This window comes from Chrysemys picta, chromosome 19 (genome assembly GCF_011386835.1).
Source record: "Chrysemys picta bellii isolate R12L10 chromosome 19, ASM1138683v2, whole genome shotgun sequence".
Lineage (NCBI taxonomy): Eukaryota > Metazoa > Chordata > Testudines > Emydidae > Chrysemys > Chrysemys picta.
Window position 1 is genome coordinate 7,969,286 of NC_088809.1, and position 13,742 is coordinate 7,983,027.

Genomic DNA, 13,742 nt, shown 5'->3' on the forward strand with positions numbered 1-13,742 from the left:
GTCTCATTGTGGTAACCAGGGATCAGGACCCCATTATGTCAAGCACCGTAGACGCACAGGATGAAAAGACAGTCCCTGCCCCATCTTCACAGCAGCCAGGGGTGCGAACGGCAGGTCATGTAGACGCACCCATGCTAGCTGCACTCCAGCTAGCTAACTAAAAACAGAGGTGAGGATACTGTGGTGCGGGCTTTAGCTGGGGCTGCATGAACCCGCCCGATAGCCCCCTCTGCCGGGTACATCCTCTCTTCTATTTTTAAACGAGCTAGGTAGAGCGTAGGTTTGTCTACACAGCTGCCATCTTCGCCCCTGGCTGCAGTAGAGACATACCCTAAGCAAGCACACAGGACGTCTGTCTCCCTATAGCTAAAGGATAGGAACACCCAGGGCCTGATCCTGCTTCCCTTGCAGTCAGTGGAAAGGACATCAGCAAAGGTCTCAGTGGGTCCAACTAGAAGGGGGGGGCGGGGATTATTCAGGCTGAAGGGAGTAGCAGGATGAAGCTGAACAGAAGGAGAAGTCCTGGAGCTCTAGTTGACAGACAGCAGGAGAAGGCCGGCCCTGTGCCCGCCCACCCACTCCTTGAGGTGGCTCAGCAGAGCTCTGTTTAGCAGCCAGTATAACCAAGCTGGACTTTGCCTCCATAAAGCCTCAGCCGCTGTTTTTACTGCTGCTGAACATGGACCTGCTTTGGGATGCCAGTCACTGCCTTTCCCACAAAGGTCATGGTGTTCATCCAGCTAGTGACGCTTCCAAGAGACAAGGTCTCTAAAGCCCTGTCATTTGGCCCCTTCCCTTTCCCATGTAGGCAGCAGCCACCCTCCCAGGGAGCGCCTCTGAAACCAGAAAGAAATTGGAAGGAGGATCCACTTTCTTGGACAAATTTCCTGCTGTCGTCAAGTCGTTTTGCAGGGAGAACGCGATCATTGGAGCGGGCTGGTGGAGGCACTCTCCCAGAACCCAGCCAGGTGCAGCAGGCACTGTGTCACCAGCTGGGGTGTGGAGGAGGTGGGGGTAGGGGGAAGGAAGGTCCCTTGGTCTTTGGCTGAGGCCCGAGGCCCTGAAACGGACAGGGTTTCCACCAGGCCATTTATAGAGAGACACGGAGAATGAGAGGGAGGGATGGACGAGGGGAGGCCAAAACCAAAGAAAATTGCAAAAGTCAATGGCCTGGAACAGCAGTCAGCCTCAGCAACTGCAGTGTGACTTTGATTCCCCTATCATAACCCTGAATTAAAAATTCAGGCAATTACCTGCATGGCTTCCCTCTGATTAGGCCGGGCCCGGGGCTCATTAATGCAGCCGCACAGAGGAAAGCCATTAGAGCTTGTGAAATGGAATGTTTCTCTGAGAACAGTTCCGCTTGAGGAAGAAGCCCAGCGAAAGGTAAGTTTCACACATTTCTGAGTGGAGAGTCACAGGCTACCCGGACGCCACCCCGGGCCGCGCAGCGCTCGCTGAAAGCCGCCTTTGTTTCTTACGCCTCCTTCCACGAGTCGCAGCTTGCCAATGGGAGAAGGAGCCGCTCCTCTCCCCCCACTCAAGTCAAGTCAGAAGCGCCGAGGCCGGGGGACCCCAGGGTTTACTGGAGAGGGTTAGTTTTTGTGGTGATCATTTACCGATTCATTAGGTTCCTTGGAGATGGGAGCCGCTCAGAGCCAGCACACAGCCCCTGTGGGACAGGAGCATGGGGTGGTGGTTGGAAACAGAGTTATCCATTGCTCTGACAGATTTAGGAGTCACATCAGGAAGCAACTGCTGAGCAATTTAATTCTGGGCCTACACTTCAGGCAAGAGCTCAGATTTTGATCCTCCCATGGCCTTTTCTCTCCCTGTGCGAGCTCAGTGATGAACACGAAGCTCTTCAAAATTAAGGCCATGTCGACACTACGGACCTTACAGCGGCACAGCTGTACTGCTGCAGCCGCTGGAAGGTCTCCCGTGTAGCCGCCCTATGCCGGCAAAAGAGAGCTCTCCTGCCGGCATAATTAAATCGGGGGGAGGGATAGCTCAGTGGTTTGAGCATTGGCCTGCTAAACCCAGGGTTGGGAGTTCAATCCTTGAGGGGGGGCCACTTGGGGATCTGGGGCAAAATCAGTACTTGGTCCTGCCAGTGAAGGCAGGGGGCTGGACTCAATGACCTTTCAAGGTCCCTTCCAGTTCTAGGAGATGGGATATCTCCATTAATTATTATTAAACCACCCCAATGAGCAGTGGTAGCTATGTCAGGGGGAGTGTGTCTCCCATGGCACTGTTCACACCAGCACTTTTGTCGGTGAAACTTGTGTCTGTCCACGGTGTGGATTTTTTTCTGTTTGTTTGTTTTTACACACCCCTGACCGGCAAAAGTTTTGCCAACAAAAATGCTAGTGTAGATAAAGCCTAAGCCAGCCCTTTGCTCAGAGACTAGCAGGAACAAGCACGTTGTCTCCACAGTCCTAAGGAGGTTTGGAAGGGAAGAGCAAGATCCCTGTTGAACACAGACTTATCCCCTGCTTCTAATGACTTCCGTTTCCAGCTTTTGTCCCCCTCTCTCTCTCAGGGCAGAAGAGAGCCTTGCAAGATTATGGAAGTTACAGGTGGGAAGAAACCTTCCAGATCACCTAGTCCATCTTCCCTGCCAGTGCTCTATGGAATGAGCCCGCACACTAGCCAGTGGTCAAGGGGGCGATACGCCGCATCCTCAGCTAACTGCAGCTGCGAAGGAGATCGCAAGCAGCAACTCAACAGCTCCTCCACCCTGCCAGGACTAGGCCAGGCTGGCCTAGGGGAGAACAAAAGCAAGTGGCCATAGCCAAAGTGAAGGTTAAAAGCTACAAAAGCTCCTGGCTGCCCGGCTTTGGGGTAGAAAGCGGAAATTCCTTCCCTATATCCAAAATAGCCCTAACTTCCTCTCTGGGATTTGGACAGTCCATACTGAAGCTGGTCACAGTGGGAGAAGTTACGCGTCGCATGCCATCAAAATACCCCCAGCAAATCAGATAACCCATATCGCTTGGTCTGACATAGGACAGGTCAGAGATTGTAGAACCCCAATCACATAAGAAACTGCCACCTGGCACCACTCCAAGAGAGAAAGCGAACAACCATTAGTGTAACTCTCAAGGGAGCAGGTGGTCACAGTGGGAGAAGATCGAGTGCGTTTTGAAAAATCCCCACTCATCCCCAAACCTGGCAGGTCAGGTTCGATCAGTATTTCACGCTGAGGAATTAAGCTCAAGTCTCAGACCTTAAGCCCTGGCATACCATAATGGAAACTCAGTACTTGGTGTACCACCTTGGTCATTGGAATCAATGTCACAATAACGACTTCTTATTCCAACGCTATAAGCCATCCTATGTAGTACAGGTTCAGAACCACCGCTTTACGCCTTTCATAACGTAACAAGTAACCTCTGGAGCAGATGGGAAGAGGGTACACCATTGCTGAATCTTAGGGGTAATCACAGCACTAAACACAATAGCATCTGCTCCCATATACTTGTATGTCCTACTTCATTGTTGTATCGGACCACCTCACATCCTTGAATGGATTTATCTTCCCAACAGGAGAATGGAGACACACACACACCTCCAAGGCAATGCAAATCTATGGCGACTAATAGCCTGTCTGTCATTTTAAACAAAGATGAACAATAAGGTGGATGAGTTTACTGGTGTATAAATAGCATGTTTCAGCCCAATGGGTCCCAAAGTGTTTTACAGGGTAAAGTTGATATACAAACTACATACAGGGAGCACTTCATTCACCCCAGAAATGCAGCTTTTTCTGGAGTGGAACACTGTAGGTGTTCAACAGTGCATGACACAAATTATAGTTAGGGGAGGAAGTGAAAATTACCACAGCCACTTGAAACTGCAGGGGGGATTTGGGAAACAGACTAGCATTTACATGTAGCCTCTGAGCTCATTCTCTGCTCATAAAACACAGAGGCGGTCATTCATTTGCCATTTGCTTCTGCCAATGAGTAGAACTCATCTTTGTTTCAACTTTGTGCCATCAAGGAAATATCCTTTACTTAAAAAACAAACAAACCCAGAAGAAAAAAACCCCATGTCTAGACTGGAATACCAGACCCATCTGGCAGGCCGCATGCCATCAAAATACCCCCAGCAAATCAGATAACCCATATCACTTGGGGTCTGACATAGGACAGTTCAGAGATTGTGGATCCCCAATCACATGAGAAACTGCCACCTGGCACCACTCCAAGAGAGAAAGTGAACCAACCATTAGTGTAACTCTCAATCCATGTGTAGGCTGCCCACCTCCTTTTTCTCACAGGGCCAAATGTTCTAAAGAACTCAGCTCCCATTTAGGCACCAAAATAAGTAGCTAGCTTCAAGGGAGATCAATAACCAGCACACTGAACACAGAATCTGGCCATCTGGGATCTGCTGAGTGCGGAGCACTTTGGAAAAGCTGGCCCCAAACATGGGGGCTGAACACTTGAAAATTTGCCCCCAAACGCTTTCAAAAGTCTGGCCTAAACTTCACCTCTTCAAACCTCCAAATGATGTTATTTCATCACCTCCACTGAAGGGGAAAAGAGATAGCCAGTGACAGACTGGGCCGGTGCAAGGAAGTTTCGCGCCCTAGGTGAAACTTCCACCTTGCGCCCCCCCCTCACCCAGCTAACCCCGCCCCCCCATGGCAGCTAACCCAGCTCCCCACCCAGGGAGCCCGCCCCCCCCGCAGCAGCTACCCCCTCCTCCACGGCAGTTAACCCCTCCCGGGGAGACTCCCCAGCCATGGCAGCTAACCCTGCCTGGGGAGCCCGCCCCAGCTCACCTCGGCACCACCTCCTCCGCTGAGCACGCCGGCGCCACTCTAATTCTCCTCCCCTCGCAGGCTTGTGGCGCCAATTGGAGGACACTTACAGCGGCGGCTGTGTGCTCAGCGGAGGAGGCAGAGTGGAGGTGATCTGGGGCGGGGAGCAGTTCCCCTGTGCACCCCCCCCCCATTACTGCAGGTGGCCCTCCCTGCGTCCCCTGCATGAGCAGGCTTTTAGGTGCCCCTAACCACTAGGCGCCCTAGGCGGCGGCCTAGTTTGCCTAAATGGTTGCACCGGCCCTGGTGATAGAAAATAAAATCCTTCCCCAAACAATAAATGCACAAGCAGCCGTCAGGGCAAACACACTGTGAACTGAGAGAGCCCTCTGTCCATCAGAATCACCTTTTTTTTTTCAGCTGCATTTGTGGCCCATTGGCAATCCACCTGGCTGGCACGGCTTGAGTCACCTGGGACTCACTAGCAATCAGTTGGGACAGAGCATTTTGGCTTCCCTGTGACTAACTGGGACACCATACAACTGGCGCTTATTGGCACCCCATTGGTCCCTTTATGGGAGACTCAGAAACATAAAACCGATCTATCTTGTCCCTTTTTAAGGGTGTTTGTTTCTATGAAGATACCTTGCACCTAAAGAAACAAGGCAGCACAGCATTTCCCAGCAGACAGCCTTCGGGGGGGGGGGGTTTGCAGCCAGCTCACCATTCCTTCCCACATCGCTGGTTAGAATACTGCCAGGTGTCTGGCCACTAGGCCACCACACTACACAGGAGCAAAGGGGAACAAGTTGGGGGTCACTGACCACTGTCTTTCCCAATGGCTCTCAGTTACCTGTGCTGAAGAATTTTGTCCTGATTGCCTGTGGAGCCTCCTGCCTACCTCTCACACTGGAGGAGTTGGTGTGGGGTCTGGAGAAACCCAGCTCCCATCACTATGCTCTTCAAAGAAAGCAAGAGCAGCAGGTGAGAATGAGCTCCAGATGAAACTAATTTCACCATAACACTTCAGCAAGGACTGGAGGTGCACCTTAGTGCCCCCCAGCCTGCTGCTGAACCCTACCCAGCCCCTTTTCCCTCCCCAGGAGTGTCTCAGAGCTCTTCTAGGAAACTCAGGGGTCGCCTGCCCTGACTTCCTTTCCTCTTTCTAAGCCAGCCCCATTTAAAGAAGCCATGTCACATAGCAACATTCCTTCCCATTGGGAGTTGGCCTCAGCCCCCTCCAGATGGGAACTCTCACCACTGCTGTAGCCCCTAAACATTTAGGTCCCAGTTCTGCAAAGATTTATGAACGTGCATAACTTTATGGCCCACCAGTAGTCCCAGGGACTTTGTTATCTTTGCAGGGTCAGAGCCTAGGTGTTCTTTTCTAGCCCCACTGAGCGACTATAGGCAAGGGGCTATGATCGGGCCCTGAATCCTGCCTGTTGCTGGGACAGCTTTATTTTTTTAAATCCAAAGCCCCCTCTTTGGTTTTATTATTTTTTTAAAAACACAAGTACAAGCAGGTAGAGCAGTTGGTCAATAGCTTAGATAGATGCGTCCCAAAGAATTTCGCAAATTATCTCTACCCAGCCCCACCACAATGGGATGGAGAAAGGCACCCAGGCGGGAAGCATGTTACACAGGGGGAGGAGAGGAAAATGAGTCTCCAACAGGGTCCGAGGCCCTGATCCTGTCACGAGCTCCATGCAGGTGGACCCCTGAGTCAGCCCCTTATAATAAAGATTTTGTCACGGATATTTTTAGTAAAAGTCATGGACAGGTCACGGGCAATAATGAAAAATTCATGGAAGCCCGTGACCTCTCCCTGACTTTTACTAAAAATATCCGTGACAAAATGAGGAGCCTGGGCAGCTGCGGGCGGGCTGGGAGCTCCAGGGCCCCCCACCACCTGTGGGGGCTCAGAGCTCCAGGGTCCCCCTCCACTGGCGGTTCCAAGCTGCGGGGGAGCCCCCAGCCTCCTGCGGCTGCTGGGAGCTCAGAGGGTTCCCCCTGCCGCCCGCGGAGGCAGAGAGCTGTGGGGGTACCCGTGCCTCCTGGGGTGGCCAGGAGCTGTCAGGTGGCAGGGGGAACCCCGCAACTCCCTGCCTTCACAGGTGGCAGAGGACCCTGCAGCTCCCGGCCAGCACTGGCTGAAGTCATGGAGGTCTTTGGAAGTCAAAGAATCCGTGACTTCCGTGACCAAATCGCAGCCTTCCTTATAATTAATTAAAAGTGGGTTTTAAAAACCCACCTTTAAAAATATCCAGCTTTATTACAGTGGCAACTCAGAGCCCCAGGGTGTGAGGTGCTGTACAAACACGTGTGAGAGACAGTCCCTGCCCTGATGATCTCATTGTCTAACCCGATAAAGGGTAGGAGAGGAAATGGTGGCCCAAAGTCACACAGCTGGCCACTGGCAGAGCTGTGAATAGACCCTAGAGCTGCGATGTTGCAGTCTCTAACATCCCATTGGAGCACCCTGCCCTAATTTTTGTCTTGACGCTTTTATTACTGAGGTTGGGCTCAAGCCATCCCTGGCGTAACTTGATTCCAGCGGGGTTACAGCAGCCTGGAATGGCTTTCTTAAACATAAAAATAAAACTTTTAACTGCTCCTCGCCTGAGACTTTCTACATCAGCTCTTAGCCCCAGGCAGACTTTTATGGCTCACTTCTAAGCCCCAGACTGGAGGGTTCATACAATGGTGAGGTTAACATAACCTACTGTAGAATGTCACTGGAGTCATGGTATCGTTTAACAAGGCTTCACTTATTAGAAGCCTTTGTATAAGGGGCTCTGTCATTGTTAGAAAATGTGCCTCAAAATGGGATTTCCCACTTTTCTTTTAAATGACTGGACTTTCTTACTGTGCTTTACCCAGAAGAAAAAGGGCCTGACCCCAGTCTGTTGTCCTAATCATCTGCCTATTGCTTTCTTCACCTTCTGATGGCAAGCAGGGTTAGGTTTGGCTATTGGCCAAATTCAGAAGGGGTGCAAGCAGGCACAGAAGTCAACAGACTTGTGCCAGCCATGAAACTACCTTGGTACCTTTCTGGCCCTCCTCAGCTTTGGAGCAAGCAGCTCACAAGCATGAATACATTTATCCTCTCCAGCCACTTGGGAGGTAGGGAAATAGTCTTATCCCATTTCACAGCTAGGGAACTGAGAGGTTCAAAGTCACAGGGGGAGTCTGGGACAGAGCCAGGAGCTGAAGCAGATCTCCTAACTCCCAATCCAGTGCCTTGACCACAGACCATCCTGAATTGGGTCCCTGTCTTGCTTTGGTCTGACCCGGTATGGCCGTTCTTAGGAGAGAAAAAAGGTGGTGCTTAGAAATGCCCTGTTAGACACCTAGCCAGAAGGACTTCGGCATTCATTTTTTAGTTCCCTATTCGAGTTCCTCATAGCGCCTTAGCGCTTAGGCTATGGCCAGCCGTACGGACCCACTCACTGAACCTTGTCCCTGGCGATCCTTTGGGGGGAAAAAAGGGGGCTTCATAACTGCATGTTGCTAAACTGACCCTCCTTTACTAGATCTTCATCACTGCCCCCCTTTAAATAGAGATGGGTTGGCCCAGAAGAATGCTCATCGGTGAGGAGTCAAGAAACCCCAAATCCTAATCCCAGCTCTGCCGCTGACTGGTGTGGTCTCACCCAATGAGTTCCTCCCTGCCTCAGTTTCCCTGTCTGTAAAACAGAGAGGATAGTGACCTACCACATCGGGGATGCTGAGGGGATTAGCTAGGGAATAGTTTTTACAGCACTTTGACCCTGAATAATAGTCTGGATTATTAATTATAAGAATGGCTTTTGGGGGAAGGGCCTGTGGTAGGAGGGGCCCTTGGAGGCTCTGTCAGAGCCTCAAGAACTCAGCCTTGTCCTTCCCACCCCATACAAGGCCTCACATCACAGCCACCATCCTTCTGACCAAGGAGGCTTCAGAACTCCCCCAGTGCTGCTCTTTTATTGTTCAGACCAGACATTTCCCTCCATGAGAGCTGAGCATGATGCCTCGAGTGGCCAGAGAAGCATATGTGAAGCCACCTGAGCTGGACATAACACAGTGAGTACTATTAACTCTAGTTTACCAATGGGGGAAACTGAGGCACACAGCCACAGAGCAAGGCAGAGGCAGAGCCAGCGAGATTCAGGATTATCTCAGTTCACCAAAGTTTTTCAGCAAAGCTCCTGCCTGTCCTTTTCATGAGCAAGGTGGCACCACTGGACACTAAGCTCACCAGCGGCTTACAGGCTGGCAGGGCCCTGCCTTGGCTGTTATACTTGGAAGAGCTCAAGAAAGCTTTGAACTGTTGCCAGGACGAGGGAGTCTGTCTCATCCCAGAAGTACATTCACTTGTAATTGCCTCCTCCATGCAGGCGAGCTGGGGTTCTGTTGACATCCAATAAATCAATGGGCCGGCTCAGAATGCTGTTGAAAGCCAGAGTGACAGGAGGTTGTGGGGGCTGGAGGGGGGAACAGACAGGCGGAATCACTGGATTAGTGAGTCCACGGGAGGGACAATCCTACAGACTCACTCACTGATTCTCTTTAAAAATCTAGTTCTGTACCAACCTCAGCCCTTTCCCCCGATCCAGCCACTGAAAATCACCTATGATTGTTAAAAGCAACAGAGGGTCCTGTGGCACCTTTAAGACTAACAGAAGTATTGGGAGCATAAGCTTTTGTGGGTAAGAACCTCACTTCTTCAGATGCAAGTAATGGAACTCTCCAGAGGCAGGTATAAATCAGTATGGAGATAACGAGGTTAGTTCAATCAGGGAGGGTGAGGTGCTCTGCTAGCAGTTGAGGTGTGAACACCAAGGGAGGAGAAACTGCTTCTGTAGTTGGATAGCCATTCACAGTCTTTGTTTAATCCTGATCTGATGGTGTCAAATTTGCAAATGAACTGGAGCTCAGCAGTTTCTCTTTGGAGTCTGGTCCTGAAGTTTTTTTGCTGTAAGATGGCTACCTTAACATCTGCTATTGTGTGGCCAGGGAGGTTGAAGTGTTTTACAGGTTTTTGTATATTGCCATTCCTGATATCTGACTTGTGTCCATTTATTATTGTTAGTATTTGTCTCCTAGGAGCCCCAGTCCTGGACCTGGACCCCATTGTGCTAGGCACTGTGCAAACACAGACAGTCCCTGCCTCCAAGAGCTTCCAATATAAGTATAAGACAAGATTTCCTCTGGTACACGGGCTCTAGCTTAGGCCATTGTAAAATAGCAGCTCTGGCCCAAATGTCATTCTCTTTTACCCTAGTGAAACACCAAGATTGCACTGGTGATCCTGGGCCCATTCCCAACCCCACCACACACCATGGGAATGTTGCCACTTCCTTCAGGGAGACCAAAAACTGAGTCGAGAGTTTGGCAGAGTGTTTGTATAGCTCTGTATCAGGAATTGCACCTTGCGTATCATATGCACCAGTGCTAAGTACATAATTATTTATTGACACTTGTGGTGCCATAGCTCCCACAGGCCCCAGTTAAGGTGCTGAACTAATTCATAGGCAGACATGGTAATCTCTGCACTTCAGGGACAATCTAATTTAAGACCAGGCTCAAGAAGAGGGATAGAACAAACAATAGCCGGGAATGTGTGTATATGTGTGTGAGACTGTAAGAAGCTGCAGCTACATTGGTAGCTAATGCACAGCTGGATGGTTTGAAATCATCACCTGAACGTTTTGAGGGTTGTAACTAAGCATAATCCATAAACCCAACTAATCGGCCCCTTTGTTCAAATTAACCATCCACTGGCTGGCTAGTTTCTTGCAGATGTCAAAGCAGAAGTGGATCTGTGCTGGAGGGACGTGAAGGAGAAGACAGTAGCGTGGCCTTTGCTACCCCTAGCAGAGTGTAAGTGATGACATAAAGTGGAAGGCAGCAGAGACTTGATATTGGAGCCCTGGAGCTGAGCAGGTCAAAAAATGTTTTCATGAAACGTTTTGAGATTTTCCAAGTACTTCTCATTTGGCAGATTTCAGACCAGAACCACTTTCCATGAAAGTTTCCATTGAGTTTTCATTTTTGAGAGTCTCATTTCTCCTCTCAGTGGAGCCAACAGCAGTGATAGTGTTGAAGGATTAATCTGACCCTCAGCTTTCACTCCAGACAGCTGTGCTTTCTGGGCCAAGTCTGGAGGATCAGGAGGACTTCTGAGCCTTTATAACAAGGTCTAACTCTAACGCAGGGCATGGGAGCTATAGACCTTATTCACCTATTATCATGGCAATTTTAGAGATGTGAGGCACAGAGAGGTTAAGTGACTTGACCAAGTCACCTAACAGACGAACTGCAGGTCCAGGAACAGAACCTGGGTCTCCTGAGCCCTAGTCTAGTACACGGAGCAACATTGCTGTCCTGAAAGAAGTTCTACAGAAATCTGAAGTAATAGGTCCAAGCCCTGCCGTTTACACTAGTGATACTACAGTACTTCAGGCTTTTACTCTACAATACGGCCGTACGCTTTCTAATAATGGAGAATAAGCTGTCTCATTACCCTGCATCTCACTGTGATATTATCGTAACTCAGCCCCACCGGTAGCGCTTAAAGGCCCTCATCTCTCCTCCTTACTGGCATTGGCAAGAAACACAGCTTAATGAGTCAGCTCAGGTGGAATCCAAGTTGCAGTGAGTTGGCTGCTCAATAGTGTATTAACCATGATGACTCTCTCTCATTGCATACAGGATGAAAACTCTCTCGTAGGGACCAGGCCTAATCAGTCTACTGCAGAAGGAAGCATTACAAGTGACTGCTGCAATGTAAAAGGTATCCTTTAGGGATTATTCTTTGCTTCTTTTACTCATCTCTGTCAGCCAAACATAGGGTTACCATACGTCCGTTTTTTCCCGGACATGTCCGGCTTTTTGGTAATCAAACCCCCGTCCGGGAGGAATTTCCAAAAAGCCGAACATGTCCGGGAAAAATACTCCCTGGCTTACCTTAGAGCGGGCGCCGGGGGCTGCTGTGCTCCCTGACTCCTGCGCTCTGTAAGCGCTGAGCTGCCCGAGTGCTACCGGCTTCGGGCAGTCCCCATGCCTCCAGACCCTGCGCCCCCGGCCGGGCACTTCCCCTCCTGGGCTCCGGGGGCGCAGGGTCCAGAGGCATGGGGGCTGCCCGAAGCCAGTAGTGCTCGGGCAGCTCAGCGCTTACAGAGCCCAGGAGTTCAGGGAGCACAGCAGCTGCCGGAGCCCGGGAGGGGAAGTGCCCAGCCGGGGGCTCAGGGTCCGGAGGCACAGGGGCTGCCCGAAGCCCAAGTGCTACCGGCTTCACGGTTTGCCAGGCAGCCTCCAGACCCTGCGCCCCCAGCTGGGCGCTTCCCCTCCCGGGCTCCAGCTGCGCTGGGGAAGCGCCGGCCGGGGGCACAGGGTCTGGGGGCTGCCCGGCAAACCATGAAGCCGGTAGCGCTCGGACAGCCCTTTTCGCGTGGCTGGGAGGCAGGGCGCACAGGGGAGGGGGCGGAGTTAGGGCGGGGACTTTGGGGAAGGGGTGGGGAAGGGGCGGAGTTGGGGCGGGGGCGGGGGTGGGGTGGGAAAGGATGGGGTCAGGGCCCCATGGAGTGTCCTCTTTTTTTATTTTTTAAATATGGTAACCCTAGCCAAACAGTTGAAGGAAACTAAAGGTGAAGAACTATTTTTGTGGGGGGGGGGGATAGTACTTTATCTGTTACCAGCCATTGGAGCACTTGATACTGATTTGCTTTCATTTTCCTTGCTTATGGCCTAGTTCAAATTCCATTGAAGTCAGTGGAGAGACTACAGTGGGCTTTGGATTGGATCCACATTACTTATTCCTGTATTCTTCTGGTATTTCTGGAGGATATTTAACAGACGCTACTAAAGTTGGACAGGTTCTGGTTGGACTGTTAATGCTGATTTTCAATAAAAGGCTTGGAACACTGTTCCAGAAGATTGGAAGAGAGCTAATGTTGTGCCAATTTTTAAAAATTGTAAATGGGATGATCCAGGTAATTATAGGCCTGCCAATCCTGGGTAAGATAATGGAGCAGCTGATATGGGACTTGATTAATAAATTTAAAAAGAGATCTTGTCAAATTAATGATCTCTTTTTTTGATGAGATTACAAGTTTGGTTAATAAAGTTAAAAGCGTTGACATAATAGCCTTCTGTGAGACGTTAGACTTGAGACTACACATTTTGATTAAAAACTAGACTGACATAAAATTAACATAGTACACATTAAATGGATTAAAAACTGGCTATGTGATAGAGCTCAACATGTAATTATAAATGGGGAATCGTCATTGAGCAGGTGTGTTTCTAGTGGGATCCCACAGGGATTGGTTCTTGGCCCTATCTATTTAACATTTTTATCAATGACCTGGAGGAAAACATAAAATCATCACTGATAAAGTTTGCAGATGACACAAAAACTGGTGGAGTGCTAAATAATGAAGAGGACAGATCACTGATACAGAGCAATCTGGGTCAGTCAGTAAGCTGGGGAAAAGCAAATGCTATGTGTTTTAATATGACTAAATGTAAATATAGGAACAAAGAATGTAGGCCGTACGTACAGGATGGAGAACTCTCTCCTGGAAAGCAGTGACTCTGAAAAAGATTTGGGGGTCATAGTAGATAATCAGCTGAACATGAGCTCCCATTGTGATGCTGTGGCCAAAAATGCTATTGAGATCCTGGGATGCATAAACAAGGGAATCTCGAGTAACAGTAGAGAGGTTATTTTACCTCTATATTTAGCACTGATGCGACCACCGCTGGGATCCTGTGTCCAGTTCTAATGCCCACAATTCAAGATGTTGATAAATTGGAGAGGGTTCAGAGAAGAGCCACAAGAATGATTAAAGGATTAGACAACATACCTTAGAGTGATAGACTCAAGGAGCTCAAGCTATTTAGCTTACCAAAGAGAAGGTTAAGGGGTGACTTGATTACAAGCTATAAGTATCTACATGGAGAACAAATATTTAATAATGGGCTC